Here is an 18868-nt window from a genome sequence, read left to right as displayed (position 1 = left end):
ACCGGGTGATTTAATGCACAAGATGAGATCTGATAGAGTGCCTGAGTGTTCAACAAACCAAGAACATATGTTTGCCTCCCTATTGACACAGCTATTGTCACCTTGGAAGCCAGGAGAGTCCACAGCAAACACATCATGGAGGTATAGAAAAAAGTTATGTTTAAATAAATATCTGTGTCCATTTTTGTCATAACTTGAATGACTGAGCCCAAGTCACGATAAGAAAAACAAGGTCCATCAGTGTTCTCTAAGACTTGCAGCATATTCAATGGGTGGCTTGATCCTTCCCCACCCAGTCCAAAAGAGAACTATTTTAATTATATTAATATATATAGCTACAGCTGTCTGTAAAAAGGACCACCTGGTTTCTGAGATTAATCAGCAGAAGCATTTGTTCTGAAACTACAGTTATGGGGCTCGAAATAGAAAGTTACTGTTCTCCTAGAACGGAAAAACTGAAAACACAAAAATTTTGAATGATCATATGATAATATGCTTATTGTACTTCTTACTTTCTACAGAGCTATAACTAGCAAAATAGGTAGGATTCTGGTAGGAAGAGGCACAAGACCTATTTTTGAACATCTAAAAAGATGAAGGAGATGTTGCACCTGGTTAAGTGTAGTTCTGGACTGAGGATAACTGGAATTTATAAGATTCTTCATGAATATGGAAGGAACTGCATCAAGTAGTCTATCCTTACTGGTACTACTATGCAGAACATGAGAGGTACATAAAAAATCAAGAACTTGCAAACTCAGCAGTTGCTGAGCACAGTCTCACAAATAAATGCATAATAATAGTAGGATGGCTGGACATTTTCTGGCGAAGTCTGTGTTGTTGCCAGATTTCTAATACACCATAGACAATGTTGCCATGCACTGTTGTAAATTTTATCCCTCAGCTATTTCCTCCACCTCTCATACATCATGTCGGACCTACTAAGTCTCTGCACAGAAAATGAGGGAAACAACAAATTCTAGGGAATTCAAAATAGCCACACTATGCTGCAGTATTTCACCCAGTCTTCTGATGCTTTGTGCCATTTGCATTAATCAGAAAATACAAAAAGCTAATATGGGCAGTTTTCCTATTTGTGCAAATCTGGGGATACTGGCACAGCCTGCATGGTTACCAGGTTTCCCACATCCTATACCATCACAACCAAATATGTTGGACCTCAACCAAATAGCACAGGCTGCCAAATTTTTGATGACATCCTAATGATGTGACAATTCAAGATGATGATCCAATATGGTACCTCTTTTGACACTGACACAACCTGCATGGTTGCCAGATTTTCCACTCACTGGCACAACCTGTTTGGTTGCCAGGTCAATAACGTAAAGTCTGGAATCCTGGCCTAAATTTAAAATGTGGAAGATTCAAATACCCCTCTGGATTTCCCCATGTTGGATTGTCTGTGTGCCACCATCAATGGGATCCCATGTGAATGCAAGTCTCCAGTAGCCTTGCAAAGTCCAGTAGACTGTCTGACGAGGAGCATTGAAAGTGCTTATCTATTTATCTATCTATCTATCTTCTACATCACCAAAGAACACATCTGCCCTAAGTTAAACGTTGCAGCAAAATTTTAAAAATCCAAGACTGTAGCTCCAATCTCTAGCACTAGTTTGTTATTTGTGACGGCACCAGAGCCACCCCACTGGCCCTCTGATGCCACAAAAGATGTGTTCTAAATTAAAATGGCAGGGAAATTTGAAAATATATGAAGCAAACTTATGCTTCAACCCATATTGAAAAATGCAGGGAAATACAAAATTGTCCTAATTTTAAAATGTCAGCAGCTGTACAATGACTCACACATACTCATACGTTCTGCTGTATTGCATTATTTCAAGTGCCTGGGAGGGAATTTCAAAAATTGGGAGATGCAGACTTGTTCTCAGGATAGGATATACGAAATGGTTCAAGAGTTGAAAGGTCCATTTACTGTGTTTTTAAAATACATCACAAAAAAATTATTTGCAAGATGGGTGGCAGCTAGTAAACAAGACAGCCTAGTCAATAGCCAGGCAGCACAGCGCCATCATAATATGGGAACTTAAACATGCATCAGGAATGTATTAACTTCATTTGAAACATAAAAACGTTTATACAAAATGGTAAGTTGAATCATGACCATCAAGAACACTGCAGATATCAGTTTATGGGAAAAAAATTTTATGAGAATAGTGGTCAACAGCCTAGTTGCGTACATTATTTTGAGAAAAAATAAATAACGGCTGCAACCAGTGGTAGATGTCAGACTCCAATAGCTAGCGGTCAAGGGCCACATCAGTTGGTTGACTCACACAGCAGAGTACTTACCAGACTTCTCACACAAGAGTGTACTGCCTACATAGCAGAGACATGCATCATACAGTTCAGGCAGCACCAAACTGTGCCACAGCTGATAGTCAGGCTAGCCACTGGACACTGGGGTTAGCAGTCGTAAGACTGCAGATCAATGTTGGGCAACCAGCTACCAGTGTGTGAGGCAGCAGCTCTATGAGTGGTATTGTAGTTGCAGTTGCAGTCATTGTTGCTGACAGAGTTAAGATGGGATATAATGGTCTGTTAATATTTTCTTCAATGGAAATTTTCGGGAAAAAAGACAGAAAATGATAAAATGTGACGTCCAAGCAACAGTTCTACAGCTACCAAAATGCAAATATAACGTATAGGCTGGGAGAGAAGGAATATATTAGAGCAATTCAGAGGCATGAAGACTTTTTTTTTAGAAATTTTGTTGAGAAAATTAAGATAACATACATTTGCAACAGTCTGCAAATTCGATTGCGGACAAAGATTTTTCCAGCCTAAACCAGTTGTCGAAACGGTCCACAAAGTCGCCTTTTTAAGGGCACAGTGTGTGACTTGACAGAATTATCATGAAAGTCTTGTACTTTCAAGTGATGTAAATTTTTCTTTTTGTGGTAGAGAAACCCCCTTTTTTGTTTGTTTTTTGTTTTGTTTTTTGTGACAGTTGTGCATTGCTATATACTATATGATCAGTGACAAGTGCCACAGGTTTGCTATTAAAGATGATTGACAGCACCATATACATCCATGCAAGAGCGTCACAGAATACATGCAGTTGGTGTCACACATTCATCAAGGGGTCTGTACCTCACAGAAAATCTCAAGGTCTGAGCAACAGGGCGAAAAATTAAGTCTTATTGCTTGTGGGGGGTGGGGGGAATGGCTGATGGAGATGTCATCTGTCGCTTGAAGGACTTGGACACTCATCAGCAAGCTAAAAGTAGTCATATGCTAACATTACAGATGTGAGAGTGATTGCATGTGTCCAATACTGTCCTAGACATGTTCAACACACATGAAATTGGCTGCAGCAGCAGCTTGCAGACAGGTACAGTGGTGCTGAAGAGGCACTCCGGCCACTGCATTTGTTTAAATAAAGACGCAATCGTTCCTTTCATATTCCTGCCACAGGCGCGCCATTACCCACAGATTCGCCATTGTGGATTCAAACATCATTCCGACATCTTTGGAAGCCTGTGCCACTATCATTAGGTTCACCATCTTGGATTGTGATGTCATAGGGCTTGGGAAATCTTATGAAACCTGGCGACCAACATCGCCGATCACCGTCTTTGATTTAAGTGACCTGGAAACCGTGCAAGCTGCACCAGTGTCCTCAGATCCGCCCTCTTGGATTTTCCAGCAATAGAACAAGTGCTTATCCTGGATTTTGGAATTTCACACCATTTTGTAAATAGCACAAGTGGCTTGTGATATCGGAGGGGCGGGGAGTAAATGCCAAAATTTCGCAATTTTTGGGCTCCCATCAGGTTAACAAAGGGTTTCCTAAGTCGAGAACTTTGATTCTACAGTAAAGACCACCCACATACAAAAAATGTTCAAATGTGTGTGAAATCTTATGCGACTTAACTGCTAAGGTCATCAGTCCCTAAGCTTACACATTACTTAACCTAAATTATCCTAAGGACAAACACACACACCCATGCCCGAGGGAGGACTCGAACCTCCGCCGGGACCAGCCGCACAGCCCATGACTGCATCGCCCTAGACCATTCGGCCACACACATACAACATACTAAAATTTCATAAAATTCGGATTTTTTTGTAGCGTCCAATCTACCTGCCAACTGGAGCCAATTAGGCAGACGTTTAAGACAGACGCCAATTATCCTGCAGAAGCCGTATTAAGAGAAGAAGAGTATACAAAGATAAAATTACACCAAGTACAGTGTGCACACAGGCACTTAAACAGTTATTTTTCGTGCACTCCATAATCGATTGGGAAGGAATGAAACCTTAAGACGCAATGCAATGCTACGTATCCTCTGCCATTGACTTGCTACGGTTTGCAGAGTGTAAATACAGATGTAGACATAGGTAAGCGAGGGCCAGTAAAGTTATATTGTCATGGTTCGTCAGTTTCTTTCAGCGTATTTATTACTCGAGCAGCCCGTGGTTAGCCACAGCGTCTAACGGACACACTATTTGGCGATGAATTATGTCGCCATTGTCACGTGCGCTGACGAACCGAGCTCCTGGGGGCGCGTTGCCGACTTCAACTGATCATTGTGACCACCTGTCTAACAGCCAGTATGTTCATCTTTGGCACGGATAACAGCGGCGAAAAATCGTGACATGGAAGCAATGCGGCCTAGGTGGGTCTCTGCAGGGAGTTGGCACCACATCTGTACACGCAAGTCACCTAATTCCCGTAAATTCTGGGGAATGGGGCAATGAGCTCTGACACCAAATTCAATCACATCCCGTATGTGTTCCATCAGGTGCAGATATCCCGAGTTGGGGGCCCAGCACATCAAACGGAACTCGCCACTGTGTTCCTCGAACCACTCCATCACACTCCTGCCATTGTGACATGGCGCATTATCTTGCTGAAAAATGCCTCTACCGGCGGGAAATATGATTGTCATGAAGGGGTGTACGAGGGGCGACAATAAATTAATGAGACTGATTTTCTTTGCAAGATGTGGCAACCCTGCAGGCTTGTGAAGGCACAATTTCTTTGATCTTGGTCTATAAGCTGCTTCTAGTCCAAGTGGCACGTCGATGCAACTTCTCAGTCGTGAGTTGTGCTGTAATAAGTCAACATATGTTTGTGTCTCTCGTCACGTAAATGGAAGCGCATAATGTTGCGCAACGGTATGCCATTTCTTTTTGCGTTAAATTGGGTGAAAACGCGACGACAACTTCTGGTAAGCTTCAGAAGGCTTTTGGAGAGCAGGTTATGTCAAGAGCTCAAGTTTTTCGTTGGCATAAAATTTTTAGTGAAGGCAGAACGAATCTTGAAGATGAAGACCGCAGTGAACGACCATCAACCTCACGGACGGATGTCAACTTGGCCAGGGTGCGTGAACGTACTATCTGATCGAAGATTATACGTGAAAATGATTTCAGAAGAACTGAACATCAATTGTGTCCATGCCAACATTTCTGAAAATTGGATTCTGCATCACGGTAATGCGCCATCCCACACTGCTCTGTCAGTACAGCAATTTTTAACCTCAAAACAAATTTCAGTACTACCAGAGCCACCTTATTCACCAGATATCGCTCTGTGCGACTTTTTTCTATTTCCAAGCGTCAAAACGGCAGTCAAGGGGCACCATTTTCAAACAACGCAAGCTGTCCAAAAAGCTATGACGAGGGTCTTGGAGGATATTACAAAAGATGAGTTCCAAAAATGTTACCATCAATGGCAGAAGCGCTGGAAAAAGTGCATGCAATCAGAAGGGAACTACTTTGAAGGAGACAACACTAAACTTGACTAAAACTATAAGCAACATTTTTTTTCACATCAGTCTCATTACTTTATTGTCGAACCTCGTACGTGGTTTGCAACCAGTGTGTGACACACTTTGGCCATCATGGTGCCTTGCATGAGCTCCACTAGGCCCCTGGACACCCACGTGAATGTTCCCCAGAGTATAAAGGAGCCGCCACCATATTGTCTCCATCCCACTGTGCAGGTCTCAAGGAGCTGTTCCCCTGGAAGACGACGGATTCGCACCCTCGATTGGCATGATGAAGAGGGTATCGGGATTCATCACACGATACAACGCTCTGCCACTCCGCCAGCGTCCGGTGTCGATGATCATTGCCCATTTCAGTCGTAGTAGCCGATGTCGGGGTGTTATCATTGGCAAATGAGTGGGTCGTCAGCTGTGGAGGCCCATCTTTAGGAGTGTTCTGTGCACTGAGTGTTTACACACACTCGTACTCAGCCCAGCATTGAAGTCTGATGTTAGTTCATCCACAGTGAGCTGCCTATCCTGTCCAGCCCAATGCTGTGACGTCTGGACGTGATTTCTCCGCGTGTTGAAGACCTTCACCACAGCTCTCCTCGACCAGCCGAAAATTCGTGCCGTTTCCCAAATGCTCGTGCAGAATCTCCGGGCCATTACAACCTGCCCGCGGTCAAATTCAGATAGATCGCGCGCGCCTTCTCCGCTCTACACACGGACACCACTCTCACTGATACTACGTGCACCGCTCGTGTGTCTGACTAATATCATTCCTCGCCAGGTGACGCAGCTATCGCTTGAACGGTTTTATTTCGACAGTAGGTCAGTGGTCATTATGTTCTGGCTGATCAGTGTACATCCCCTCCTATAGAATGCCGTTTCCTCCGCGATCTGCGCTCGAGGACACTTGCCTTGGCGCCTATGATAGCGTCGACGTAGTTTCTATGTCCGCCTTGATCGCCAGATCGTTGTGTTCATTGAGCGTCTTTCTTTCTAGATCCAGTGCTGGTTTCCAAGACCTGTTGGCATTAAGCCGTATTTCCGACTGATAAGACTGTTCCTGGCGCGAATTTCAGTGGTTTCTCGAACAACACTGTACCAATATTTGGGAGTCTGCGCTATAATCCTGGACGTTCGTGTTCCATAGCATGACCCTCTGACAAACAGTGTTCTGCTACCGCCAAGCTGGGGTACATTAGTCGCTCGCTGGTGTTCTCAGTACTGTTTGTCCAATCTTTGTCTTGCCACATTGGCACGAAATCTGATATACCCCGACCTTCCGAAAACCGATGTCATCTTTGACACTCCCCAATAACGCCTGTGTTTAGTGGACGGGCAAAATACAGTTCGTACACTGTGCTTTTTCAGTATGCGCCTGACTTTCCCTGATAGCGCGCCAGTGCACGGTATAAAGACTGTGGCTATCTCTTCTTGCGTGATCTCTTCCGTCTCCACAGATTGTACTGTAATGGTGGGGCGAAGAGCGCACTTAATCTGCCATTCTGAGTATCTTTTATTTTTTTTCTCGCAACACAGTTCTAAGGCGTTCCAGTTCCTGGCGCACACGCTCTGCGTCAGATGACATGCGCCCGCCCTATGTACTAGTGTTTTTAGTACCGCAGCAACTATCTTGTGTGTTTTCTTCCGATACACACTGTGACACAGGGTGCCATCAGCTCTTCTGTTGATCGTTCAAATGGTTCAAATGGCTCTGAGCACTATGGGACTCAACTGCTGAGGTCATTAGTCCCCTAGAACTTAGAACTAGTTAAACCTAACTAACCTAAGGACATCACAAACATCCATGCCCGAGGCAGGATTCGAACCTGCGACCGCAGCGGTCTTGCGGTTCCAGACTGCAGCGCCTTTAACCGCACGGCCACTTCGGCCGGCCTCTGTCGATCGTGACGTCCAGGATTGGTAGTCTTCTTGCTTCTTCGGTCTCCACAGCGAGTTTCATTTTGGGATGTATGGTGTCTAGATGTACAAGTTAGTCAAGGAGTTTGTCACTTCCATGGTGCCACTTACGGGAAAAAGCAGATGGGTTTCATTTGCATGAATCAGGGCCTCTTTCTCGAAGTGCTCCATATACAAATTCACGACCACTGACGAGAGTAGGCTGACCGTTATGAATCCCTCGGTTTGCTCGTAGTATTCTCCAGTGAGCGGAAGATACGTGGAGATTAGGATACGCCTGAAAAGATAGGCGGTCTTCTCGACAAATTTCTGAGCAGTGAGTTCTATTGACTCACGTGGAAGCACCCTGGTGAATAACGAAACTATGTCAAACCTCACCATGATATCTGAGTCCCGGAAAAACAGTGCCTTCGTCGTAATGTGGAAACGGAGCAATTTATCTGACGTACAAAAGGGCTTGATCATTGGCTTCCGGGCCAAGAGTGGAGTCATTTCTGAAGTGGCTAAGTTTGTAAGCTGTGCACATGCCGCTGTGGTTAATGTATACCGTGCATGGCAAAATGGCGCTTTCTATAACCAGTGCCGAGGGAACTATGGTACACCACGAGCCATAGATGACAGGGAAGAATGACGGCTGCAGAGATTCGTACAGGCGAGCTGAAGTGTAACTGTTGAGCAATTCATGGCCCACATGAACGAATGGGCTACCAACAGTGTCTCCTCAACGACCTTTTAGCGAAGGTTGCTGTGCTATGGACCTCCACAGAAGGCGCCTCGTTCATGCAGTCACACACAGGGGTTCATCGGCGACGAAGACTGGAATTTTCACACCAATACTGCAACTGGATGTATAATGAGTGGCGACAGGTGGTCTTTCCGGATGAATCATGTTTCATGCTCCATCGGACAGATGGCCGCTGGGGTATAAGGCTTGAAACGTCTGAAAGCAAACAACCTGTAACAATCGTCGGAAGGGTCCAGACTGGAGGAGGGAGCGTTATGGTCTTGGGAATGTTTTCTTGGCAGTCCCTGGCTGATCTTGTCATTGTGGAAGGCACAATGGATCAAGACAAGCATGCATCTATCCTTACGGACCATATGCGGCTTTTGACAGGTAGTCAGATTAAGGTGACTCGACAGTGTACTTATCTTACATTATCCATCTAAATAACGTACAACGTTTAGATTTGCTTTGTTGTGGCAGTGGTTTACGAATGTGCCCATTTGGAAAGGAGGCGGGGATAGTAGAAAGATCGCCAATTACGTTACTCTTCTACACTGGTCGTAACGGCAACGTAGAAACACCCTGTACAGGTCCCTAACACAGCAGGTCGAATGGAGCTCTTCATTCCTCACGTGAGCCATCATCTTTGTTTCGCAAGCTGCTGTAGCTGCTTTCAATTTCGGATAAAGGGAACGCTGTTCGTTCTCGTTCGTCTCTATAACGCGATTGGCCGCCCAGATTAGCCGGCCGAAAAGTTGCTTCTTGTCTGCACGTGGGCGGTTTAGGGTTTAATGGAGGTACGTGACGATTTCAATTAACTGATACTGCAGAGGCGGCAGAATATTGACGGGAGGTAAATTAGTAACCGGTTGGGTTGTGGAAGTGCGCATAAAGGAAGCACGGCGAGCAGCACAAAAGGAACCAATGAGGTGGGCTGGCCACGTGTCAACGGCTCCCTTGGCCTTGACTTTCACTTTCCCCGCGTATGTGCAGCCGGCCAATCAGAAAGGTGGTTCGGATACACGTCGAATCACCGGCGAAAACGACCGGTCGATACAAACGGCTATTACAGCGATCAATCATACCCCGACGGCCCTCATCGGGCGGTCGCCATTATCTCGATGTTGCGGCGGGGAAGAAGCGAAGATGGGAAGAGAGCGACAGAGAATCAATAATACGGCGGGATGAGTCTCGGGCTATTAACTGAGAAGCGTGAAGGGGAACGCGACGAGAGAGGCTGCTGCATTGTGTTGCTTTTTCTTGCTAGTCTTCCCGCCGACTGCGAACACGATACGTAGATTGTTTACACACTAGCGTCCCGTTTTCCTTGCGCTGACAACTTCGCCATTCGCCGTATAGATGCGCATTTGCGACGCGTTGTCCACGATAGCGCTGAAGGTGCCATTTTTTTTTTTTATGATCGCTGCCAGTGCTCGCATTTGCTTTGCTCTCCACTAAGCAATTGCAAGAAGTTTCCGTGAATTTCTTGATGTCAAATGTTTTGCCTCTTTGATCGCTTGGTAATTTACGCACGGTTCTTGGAATCGTAAGAAGTAAGGTTACATGTTTAACGACCCGTCGACGTGGGGGTCATTACGAGAAGAGCATTACTTCACTCCGCCAATGACAGGGAAGCAAATATTCGTGATACTGTTTTGATAAAGTACCCATTAATGTTGAAATTTCAACGCGCCACCGGTATGGAAGCCCGGGAAAATTTGGTCAGTACTATACGCCGCGAAAGTGTACATTCATACACAGGGTGGTTATAATTAAGCTTTCGTTATGTGAGCTAGTGTAGATGGGAAACTACACAGACGGAAAAAAAACGCAACCAAAAAATAATTAATGTAGAGTAATGAAATTTCATAATGTTCAAATGTGTGCGATATATTATGGGACTTAACTGCTAAGGTCATCAGTCCCTAAGTTTACACACTACTTAACCTGAATTATCCTAAAGACAAACACAAACACCCATGCCCGAGGGAGGATTCGAACCTCCGCCGGGACCAGCCGCACAGTCCATGACTACAGCACTTCAGACCGCTCGGCTGATCCCGCGCGGCCAATGAAATTTCGGGAATACATTTGTCTACGTAACATATTTAAGTGATTAACATTGCAAGACCACCGGTTAATGAAAGCGCGAGATAAGCCATCGTAAATGTGAAATGCTTGTACATTGATAACCGGCGTAACCGCCAGAATGTCGAGTGCAAGCATGCAAACGTGCATGCATTGTGGTGTACAGGTGCCGGATGCCAGTTAGTTGGATGGAGTTCGCCGGCCGCTGTGACCGAGCGGTTCTAGGTCGCAGTTTGAATCCTGCCTCGGGCATGGATGTGTGTGATGTCCTTAGTTAGGTTTAAGTAGTTCTAAGGTTTGGGGACTCATGACCTCAGATGTCAAGTCCTATAGTGCTTAGAACCATTTGGATCGAGTTCCATGCCTGTTGCACTTGGTCGGTCAATGCAGGGACGCTTAATGCTGTTTGTGGATGACGCTGGATTTGTCGTCCGATGCTGTCCCTTTTTTTTATGAGTCACCAGTCTTCCGCTTGGTGTGATGCGGCCCCCCACGAATTTCTCTCCTGTGCCAGCCCTTTCATCTCAAGGTAGCACTTGCAACCTGCCCTCAGTTATTTGCTGGAGATATTCCAGTCCCTGTTTTCCTCTACAGTTTTTACCTTCTGCAGCTCCCTCTGTAACCGTGGAAGTTATTCCCCGATGTCTTAACTGATGTCCTATCGTCCCGTCACTTCTTCTTGTCAGTGTTTCCCACATTTTGCTTTCTTCATCGATTCTACGCAGGACCTCCTCATTCTTTAACTTACAAGTCTAAGTAATTTTCAACGTTCGACTGTAGCACCACATCTCAAATGCTTCGATTCTCTTGTGTTCTGGTTTTCCAACAGTACATGTTTCATATCCATGCAATGCTATGCTCCAAACGTACATTCTCAGAAATTTCTTCCTGAAAGTACGGCCTATGTTTGATACTAGTAGACTTCATTTGGCCAGTAATGCCTTTTTGCCAGTGTTAGTCTGCTTTTTATGTATTCCTTGCTGCGTCCGACATTGGTTATTTAGCTCCATGGGTAGTAAAATTCCTTAATTTCATCGACTTCACGGCCTTCAGTCCTAACTTTAAGTTTCTCGCTGTTCTCATTTCTGCTGTTTCTCATTATTTTCGTTTTTCTTCGATTTACTTTAAAAAATGGTTCAAATGGCTCTGAGCACTATGAGACTTAACATCTAAGGTCACCAGTCCCCTAGAACTTAGAACTACCTAAACCTAACCAACATAAGGACATCACACACATCCATGCCCGAGGCAGGATTCGAACCTGTGACCATAGCGGTCCCGCGGTTCCGGACTGAACCGCCTAGAACCTCTCGGCCACACCGGCTGTCCCTTCGATTTACTCTCAATTCATGTTCTGTACTCATTAGACTGTTCATTTATTCAGCAGATCATTAATTCTTCTTCTCTTTTACTCGGGATAGCAATGTCATCAGCGAATCGTATCACTGAATCCTTTCACGTTGAATTTTAATTCCACTCCTGAAGGGGCGAAAGACTACATTCCTATTTTACACCCTTTTTATCCGAGCACTTCGTTTTTGGTCTTCCACTCTTATTATTCCCTCTTGGCTCTTGTACATATTGTATATTACCCGATAGCTTACCCCTATTTTACCCAGAATTTCGAAAATCTTGCACCATTTGACATTGACGGACGCTTTTTTCAGGTAGACAAATCCTATGAACCTGTATTGATTTTTCTTTAATCTTGCTTCCATTATCAACCGCAATGTCAGACTTGTCTCTCTGGTGTCTTTACCTTTGCTAAAGTCGAATTGGTCGTCATCTAACACATCCTCAATTATCTCTTCCATTCTTCTGTATATCATTCTGCCAGCAACTTGGATGCATGAGCTGTTAAGCTGATTGTGCGATAATTCTCGCACTTGTCAGCCTTGGAGTCTTAGGGATTGTGTGGATGATATTTTTCCGAACGTCAGATGCTATGTCGCCAGACTCATACATTCTACACACCAACATGAATAGACGTTTTGTTGCCACTTCTCCACGTTATTTTAGAAATTCGGGTGGAATGTTATCTATCACTTCTGCCTTATTTTATCTTAAGTCCTCCAAAGCTCTCTTAAATTCTGGTTCTAATACTGGATCCTCATCTCTTCTAAATCGACTCCTGTTTCTTCTTCTATCACATCAGACAAATCTCGCGCCTCAGAGGCCTTCAATGTATTCCTTCCATCTATGCGCTCTCTCCTGGGCATTTAACAGTGGAATTCCCGGTGCACTCTTATTGTTAACACCCATGCTTTTAATTTCACTGATGGTTATTTTGACTTTCCTAAATGGTGAGTCAGTCCTTCCGACAACCATTTATTTTTCGATTTCTTCACTTTTTCATGCAGCCATTTCGTCTTAGCTTCCCTGCGCTTCCTCAGCGACTTTTATTTCTGTACTCCTGAATTTCGCTGAACATATTTGTACCTTCTTCTTTAATCGATTAACTGAAGTATTTCTTCTATAACTCTGGCTTCTTAGCAGCTACCTTCTTTGTACCGATGTTTTTCTTTCCAACTTCTGTGATTACCCTTTTAGAGATGTCCATTCCTCTTCAACTGTACTGCCTACTGAGCTATTCCTTATCGCAGTATCTATAGCCTTAGAGATCTTCATTCATTACTACTAAATTGTGATCCGAGTCTGTATGTGCTCCTGGGTACGCCTTACAATCCAGTTTCTTATTTCTGCCTGATCATGATGTAATCCAACCGAAATATTCCCGTACCTCCCAGCCTTTTCCAAGTATACCTCCTCCTCCTTGAACAGAGTATTCGCTATGACTAGCTGAAATTTACTGCTGAACTCAATTAGTCTTTCTCCTCTCTCGTTCCTATTGCCAAGTCTATATTCTCCTGTAATCCTTTCTTCTACTCTTACCCCAACAACTGCATTCCAGTCCCATGTGAGTACTAGATTTTCATCCCTCTTTACGCACTGTAATACCCTTTCAATATCCACATATACTTTCTCTATCTCTTCATCTTCAGCTTGCGACGACGGCATGTACACCTGAACTATCGTTGTCAGTGCTGGTTAGCTGTCGATTGTGATGAGAACCACCACATCAATGAACAGTTCGCAGTAACACACTTTGTGTCGTACTTCCTATTCATAACGAATCATACTCCCGTTATACCATTCACTGTTTCTGTTGACATTACCCTAGACTCATCTGACCAGAAACCCTTGCCTTCTTTCCATTTCACTTCACTGACCCCTAGTATATATAGTTGAGCCTTAGCATTTCCATTTTTCAGATTTCCTAGCTTCCCTACCACGTTCAAACTTCTGAAATTCCACGCCCCGACTCGTAGAACGTTATCCTTTCGTTGGTTAGTCAGCCTCTTTCTTACGATCACCTCCCCTTGTCAGTACCCTCCAGGATATCCGAATGGGGACTATTTCGGAATCGTTTGCCAATGGAGAGATCATCATGACACTTTTTCAATTACAGGCCACATGTCTTGTGGATACGCATTGTGTGTCTTTAATGCAGGGGCTTCCATTGCCTTCTGCATCCTCATGCCGTTGGTCATTGTTGATTCTTCCGCCTTTAGGGGCAGTTCCCAACCCCAAGGGCAAGAGTGTACCCTGAACCTCTCTCCACACCTCCGCCCTCTTTGCCACGTGCCACGTGGCCGTCCGGAGCCCGGTCTTCTTACGACCGTACATTTTCGTGACCACCGCCGGCAGCAACCATTAACAGTGGCTACATTCCTGCCAAGTCTTTCTGCAATATCGCAAAAGGAACATCCAGCCTCTCGTAGCCCTATTACACGACCTCATTAGTGACGTGTTGATAGTGGCGTCTTTATCGCCTTAAAGGCGTTCTTGACTAACATCAACTCACCACGCCCAATCTCAAAGATAACTAACGTTCACGACCGTTACAGAGTGTATTTAATGCAAATCTGATTTGCATCCTCATAATGGCTCTATTAGCGCCACTCTTACGCGACTGGCTCGAAGTACGAGTAGACATAATCTTTCAGCTGTAGAAACACGCCTACCAACTTTCGTTTATTTCCCACAACTCCATCTTGGTGTTGCGATTTTTTTCCGTCAATGTATTTACCGTATGGGGACCGGACTTTATAGGAATTACGTTCAGACTGTCTTCTGGTGGATTTGCGTTGATAGAAGTGTTAGTGTCATGATTTTCCGTTAAGCGCCGGTACTGGTACGGCGACGTAGGATTGAAACAGAAGCTCCTGTGTGCAATACGCTTGCAGACAATCAACATGGATCTGGACAAGGTGAGCAGGGCCTTACTCGTAAGTTATTTTACCAAAACAACAGCAATAATGCTGGTACTCTTCACGAGTCTAGACGCATTAAAGCAATACGGAGAGGTCCACTTTCTGCAACGGGATTAAGGAACATGGTTTGAAAGTTCTAATTCACTGGCGATTTTGGAATTGCTTCTGGGAGAGGCCGACGGCCAGTTGCGCCACAAACTGTTGAATAAGTTACTGTTGTCATGGCTGAGAATGTGGACGCAATGTACGATCTTGAAACAGTGCCACGACAGCTGCACATTTCATGGTGCACCGATCAAAAAGTGCTGTGAAGAATTGTGAAATGGTATATCTACTGCAGTTCCAGGCTGTCATGGGTGCAGATCTTCGTCACATTGAGCAAAGTTCGTAACCTGGAACGTAAACATAGTGCGCAATTAACAAATGTTACTTTCTCATGTGGAAATTAAAATGTGCTCCTTTCAATGGTTTATTTCTGTTCCGTATGTCCTCGCAGACGTTGCCAGGAAGTTTTAATTGTCCTACGATCACTCGTTTTTCTCTGTGGCCCTCTCAATTAGCGAAAGTTTAATTACAACCGTGTACAGCCATTAGGGTATTCGCCAGAAGAAATGTTCAGGAGACCGCGGGAAATCCTGATTAGACGGGATTTGAACACAGAAGCCGGCAGGAGTGGCCGAGCGATTCTAAGCGCTTCAGTTTGGAAACGCGCGACCGCTATGATCGCAGGTTCCAATCCTGCCTCGGGCATGGATGTGTGTGTGTCCTTAGGTTAGTTAGATTTAAGTAGTTCTAAGTTCTAGGGGACTGATGACCTCAGAAGTTAAGTCTCATAGTTCTCAGAGCCATTTGAACGTTTGATAGGATATATTTAACATGTTTCAGACGTGTACTTGCAAGTGAGTTCTTTTGAATATGCGTATTAATATATTTTGCCTTTAAACAGGAGTCTGGTACTTGCCTACTACGACATATAATCGTTCCATTATTATAAGTGTTTCATATAACGAACGTCAGTGATCCTAATAAATTAGTGCCTTTACTGAATTATACATTTTCTTCAAGTCCGATTATGGACACTGTATTGCATATGTTAAGATTATTTACTAGTCACTGCACCATGTACTGGTACTTGGATTCTGCAGTTAATTTTACAAGCAGTGGATATTTATTAATGAATTAGTTTCCGGAAAACAGCTTAGGATACGTTGGATATTATCCATGAACTAATTTACGTAGGTTGAGAATAGAAATGATGGCACCACACTTTCCGAGAAAATAGAAATGCTTTACACAGATTCCAACTCGCAAATGAGACACACGTCAACTTACCTTAAAGTATATTAGTAACCAAAACAGTATTTACACACTGCGGAAATCACACAGAAGCATCTGTTGATGCTGTGCAAAACTTAAGGACCTTTACAGACATTTTAGACCACGAGACACAGATGATAGAATAACAAGACAAACTCTTGCAGCAAATGCTTTCGTCCAGTGATACAGACACTGGCTTAAGGAGTAATTCTCTTTGAAACTTTCAAAAAAAATCTTTTTGTTTTGTTTAAAATTTTCTCTGCTATGTCTGCTTTATTGTAGTGTTCATCCCAAGTTCGCTAGAACCTCCGTTATGGAGTTTCAAGGTGATTTGTGAAAAAATACCTCGAAAACGATTCACAGCAGGAGAAAATAGGCATTATGGAAATTATGAACGTGCTCCAACTTGAGACCGGACCAATCTGTTGCGACTACTGCACAAAAGCGGACGAAAAACGTGTCGAGCGATCAGAGCGCCGGATGACAGAAGCTGCCGAAAGGGCCCGCAGGATCATCATGGCTGCTAAGAAGATGGAGGAGGATCTCCTTTTGGGAGATTTTTCGTAGCGGATAAACATGAGAGCATCCATGTGCCCTGTGTAGCGTTTTTGAAAAGTTCTTCCTGATTACCCTTGATGTAAGCTGGGAAACAATTGGTATGTCAGCTGAACATTGTAACATCTGTATTTATTTATCTACCTTTATCTGTCTGTGCCTTCCTTTCCCAGTGTATCACATTACTTCGCTATGTTATATCACAGACGACTACTTGTATCCATTGCAAGTGACGACTCACTTTGTTGTTCTTGGAGAAGGATAACATTACATTAGTACATATTAATATGGGGGCAATTTTTGTGCGATTCGGTGATGATATATGACAAGGTTTTAGAGATTTGCACTGTTAGGTAGTTTTTTCTGCATATTTTTAGTACTGAAGTGTTTTCTGTTGCTCATTCTGTCAATTCCTTTTGATAAATATTAAGTGTTTATTGCAGTAATTTTAATAGTGTTAATTTCTTGTGTGAGTGCCTTCCATTTTCATGGCAATGAGCGTCCTCTTTAAAATACTGATCTAAGTGCAACATGTTACGTGATGAGTTATGTATTTTGAGAGCGGTGTTCTGCATGTAACAGATCGAAAGATTAATTTCTAATATCCAACTGTTGTTGATGAAGAATAGGAGCTTTGCTTTTACATCTATGGGAGACTAACCTATGCCGACCGTAACAAAACACTACTTACCACACCATCTAAGCTCACATAAAAATGCTGCGCTGAAGTTTGAGATCAGAATGTTAGTTGTAAGTTATCTGTGCCGCAAATTTTGTACAGCAGCCACTAGATCTTGCTAGCAGATTTTGTAAAAATAGTAGTTTTAATAATAAACAGGCACACACCGTAACATCTTCCTTTCTGAGACTTCGGGAGGACGACGGTTCAATCCCGCGTCCGGCCAACCTGATTTAGGTTTTCCGTGATTTCCCTAAATCGCTCCAGGCAAATGCCGGGATGGTTCCTTTGAAAGGGCACGGCCGACTTCCTTCCCCCTCCTTCCCTAATCCGATGAGATCGATGACCTCGCAGTTTGGTCTCTTCCCGCCAAACAACCAACAAACCAACCTTTCTGAGACGGCACTATGAAATGGGGAAACTGAAGAATAAAATATTTTTCTATATACAATTAATAACAATCATTGTGATATCAGCATGTTTTTATTATATTAGAACATGTCAACGCTTATTCATCCAAAGTACGAGGAAATTGTGTTAGGTAGCGAACTTAAGCATTGGATAATTTTGCTGATTTTTATGTTTGTTACTGAGGGCTAGATCTCTATAGAATTTCCTTATAATAGTCTGGTTTACAGTAGTATCAAAAGAAATTCATTTCGTGTTTGGGACTAAAAAATTGCAGTTGTCACAAGAAAAGTGGTTTTCGTCATCGAAATGCAACGCGTGGTAAGCTGATTAACAGTATTGCCTACGACGACGAATTAAGATAACAATAGCAACTAATATTAATTTTTCAGTTGTGTTAAGTTTGGATGTCTTCAAAAACTAATAATAAAAAATTGGTGACTTGGAATAAAAACCTGCTATGTGTCAACAATATTGCGCCGCTGTGAACAGTTTCTTTACTGCAACGCATGCAGGACTCAATCCTTCAAACTGTAATACACCTCACCACAATAGTAGACTGAATTTCAACCTTAATGAAAGACCTATGTTCTATCTCTTCGCATACCGTTCTACCATCTTCCCTCGTTTTTCTTCTCATATTTGGCTCTTTTTATTTATTTATTTGCAGTATAATTTACTCCTGATTTACTTTTCACAACTTCAGCTGTCCCTTCAATTAAGGGTTGCTTTCCCGGACATTGCCCACTTACTCTTCTTTCGTATGTTCTTCTCATTCTACCGAAATATAAAGATTTATTTAGGTATTCGAGCTTTCAATTATAACGCCCAATAAATCAGTATCAAAAAACTGTGAAGTATTCAAATAATGGTCTGGTACTTGATGAACTTGTGAAACAAATTTTAGAGGAAAATTGACGCTCATCATGTTATCCTCCGTCCAGTTCATTATCTTAGTAAACAGTCATTGGTAACCAGCAGTCTTCAAGAATAGTTTTCTGATTTTTTGCACCAATTCATGAATCAAAATTGAAAGTCTTCCACTCCTCCATGCATCGCAAACATTTGTTCTGCCTCCACTAAATTCTCAACGCCGCTTAAACACACTCGCTGTATTTAAACACCTTCGCCATAAATCATT

At 43.4% G+C, this 18868-nt stretch overlaps 1 protein-coding gene across 1 annotated transcript in view; it reads right to left on the bottom strand.

The window, feature by feature from the left end:
• LOC124622361 overlaps window positions 1-18868 on the bottom strand; it is a 479351-nt gene that overhangs the window by 12611 nt on the left and 447872 nt on the right. The window lies entirely within an intron of this gene.

This window comes from Schistocerca americana, chromosome 7, assembly GCF_021461395.2.
Source record: "Schistocerca americana isolate TAMUIC-IGC-003095 chromosome 7, iqSchAmer2.1, whole genome shotgun sequence".
Classification (NCBI taxonomy): domain Eukaryota; kingdom Metazoa; phylum Arthropoda; class Insecta; order Orthoptera; family Acrididae; genus Schistocerca; species Schistocerca americana.
The sequence above is the reverse complement of the archived record's forward strand: the minus strand, read 5'-3'. Positions and strand labels throughout refer to the sequence as shown.